Raw genomic sequence first — 2908 nt, forward strand, 5'->3', positions numbered from 1 at the left:
GCTCTTTTTTTCACCCAGGACTATAATTTTGTATTTCAGTTCTACAACTGACAGACCATAAAGTTTGAACCAAAATTCCCCAAGCTTCACAACAAACTTCAGCAGAGAAATCCTCCCTGGCAACTTACTGAGATGACTAGTGTCAGTGCAGCAACTGACATTACAGAGCAAAAAAAAAGATCTGTGGTATTACAACCCTAGCTTTTACTCTGCTCAACTGTGTTCAATTTGTTAACTATTCACTCCAGAACATGCATATACAAACAAGGCTACCCTTTAAAACTTCCTCATTTTGTCTGAGCATTTAAGGACGTATGGGGCACTCTTAAGTCTCCTATTGTTTTCAAACAACCTTCATCTTTTTATCTAGTCTCAGAACTGTGTGATTTTTTTTGGCATGGCTCTAGTAACCTTTATTTATCAGAACAAATCTTGTCACCAGATCTCACTTGTCTATGATTATTTAACACATTGTGACAGAAGCCTATGTTGTAATGCAGTGGGAATTTACTAGCGGACACTTTTGAAGAATAACATGGTGCCACAGTCTCAAGAGGTTCATAAAGTATTTGTAGAGCAAATCACCCCTCCAAAGAGCAAAGGGCAGAAGCATTACTAATGCACACTTGAGACTCCTGTTCTGACGCTGTGGTTTAAAGTGCTGAGGGCGTTGCTGCACTTAAGAGATTACTTTTGCTCTCTTCACCCCAGATTTTCCCTTCCACCCCAAGCTAAACTCTGTCACAGGCTGATTTTCTATATATCAAATGAACAGCGCGACGCTGGTAAAGAGGAGGGGGTGAACACTGAGTTTGTGCTAAAAAGCAATCTGCAATACCCAACAAAGCTGTAAGATGAATGTATCTGAAAGACACTCCCAACTCACTCAAACTCTGTGACTCACGTTCATTTGCAGTAACATAGCTTTGCTGGCACAGGCAATATTATTTTCAATGTACGTCACACTCAGGCAGTTACTGATCAGAGAGATATAGCTGGTGCCAAGAGCGTTCAGGTGGCAGAGTGAGTGCAGCCACGCTCTGGGGTAGCGCAGGAGGGGAACTGTTCTGTGCAGAGGAAACAACCCCTGCCTGCTTGTCAGGTGAAGGCTGTAGGAGAGAAGAGGTAAAATTAAAAGCATCAAATGTGGCCACCCCGTTCCCCCACCATTTCCTCTACTAATGACAGAGATGGGGACAGTTTACTACGTTTTTTTTTTTGTTTTTTTTTTGTTTTTTTTTTTTTTTGGTAAAAGACAGATGATATGCAGATAACTTGGGGGGGGGGGTTGTTGCCACACTTTAATGGAATAGGAATTCAAATAATGGAATAGGAATTCAAATAAGGAATGGCATTTTTATGGCTAGTATCACTCATTGTTTAGAATGTTTCTGAAGGAAGGAAAGGGAAAGGGGAGTTACACATTCCCTTCCCCTGTGATGTCTTTTCCTGGCTAGGTTTGGCCAGGATACTAAAGCAGCCTGCTCTAACCCAGTATGGCAACTCCTGCATTTTGCGCTGTACAGGCTGTGCCTCCTCCTTGACTACGCGGGATACACTCACACACTGACGCTGCAGCGCCTCTGGCAAAGGCGCCTCGCTGCTTCTACAAAGCCCGGCTTGTGCAGGAAGCCGCGCGGCGGCACGAACGCGGCCCGCGCCTTTCTGCCCGGCCCCGCGCGTGGGCGGCTGCCGAGAGAACACGCGTCGGCGTTCCCCTCCCATGTCTCCCGTCCACCAGAGGGAAGGGAAAGCCCGGCGGAGAACGCGGTGCCGGCTCTAGGAGCGGCGGGAGGCGGCCACGGCGCAGGGGTCCGGCCAACACACGATTCCCTCCGCCCGGGCGGCCGCGCCCAGCGCGGCGGCCGCGCGCCCCGGCGGCGGTTACGGCGGTTACGGCGGTTGCGCGCGGGCCCCGCGGGGAGGGGGCGGGGGGGGCGGTGCGAGCAGCGGCCCTCGGGTGTCAGAGGGCGCCCCGCCCCCGCCCCGCTATTAATAGCGCGGTGGCGGCGGCAGGCGAGGCGGGCGCGGGGCACCCGAGGACACCGGCCGCGCGCGCTTAAACGGGCAACGCCGCCCCGCCTCGCCGTGGGCCCCACAGCGGAGGGGCGACAGGAGCCGAGCGCTCTCAAGAACCGTCATTCCTCTCCGAGGGGGAGAAGCTCCTCCGAGGGCTCTGTCTCACCTTAGTACGCCTCTACCAGTGTCCTCCAGTACTTAGGGGACCACGCTGTGTCTTTTCTCCCCTGATAAGTTCCTATCCTTCTGCAACACTATCTATCTAGTGTTTCACCCGATGTTGAAGCCAACGCGACTGCGCGGCACAAGCTGACAGGTGGGACAGCCCAATGGGCTCTGGAAGGCATTCAAGCACACAGTCTCATTCACGTTTCCTCCCGCTAGATATGAAGGAGTATCTGAAGGCCAAGCAGCAAAAATTCTGTGATTTGATACTTTCTACACCAATATTGCCAAAATCGGCCTAGATGGAGGCCTGACTGACAGACCACCTCCGAGCCCTCCGATATACGCTCAGCCGCAACGGAAATCTCCCACTCGACTGGGTGTCAGTTTTGTCAGGAAGAAAGTGGCCGAAGGGAAGAGCTTGCCCCTCTCTCTTATGACCCTCACTATAATTTTGAGGCGTATGATAACCCAAACAAAGGCCCCCAAAGCCTTAAATAAGCGTTCAAGCCTCCTAGTTTCTGCTAAGGCCGAAAGGACATTGCCCTGTATCTTCCGTATGCAACTCATGTGCTCCAGCTAAGCTAAAACCTGACTAGCCAGAAGGGCCTCGATCCCATAAAAATTCCAGGTAACAGGTAAATGCCTCATCCAGCAGCCATGTGCCCAACACCAAGGCTCCAGCACACCTTTAGCATCTGTCTTCAAGCTGGCAGCTCAACGT

General features: G+C 51.3%; 1 long non-coding RNA gene across 1 annotated transcript; it reads right to left on the minus strand.

The window, feature by feature from the left end:
• Positions 1-891: 891 nt before the first annotated feature.
• On the minus strand, positions 892-1902 carry LOC135329394 (uncharacterized). The gene is made up of 2 exons (XR_010390856.1): positions 1564-1902; positions 892-1109 (listed from the first exon to the last, which is right to left on the minus strand). It is a non-coding gene; the product is annotated as an uncharacterized LOC135329394 (long non-coding RNA).
• Positions 1903-2908: the final 1006 nt, after the last annotated feature.

This window comes from Dromaius novaehollandiae, chromosome 10, assembly GCF_036370855.1.
Source record: "Dromaius novaehollandiae isolate bDroNov1 chromosome 10, bDroNov1.hap1, whole genome shotgun sequence".
Taxonomy (NCBI): Eukaryota; Metazoa; Chordata; class Aves; order Casuariiformes; family Dromaiidae; genus Dromaius; species Dromaius novaehollandiae.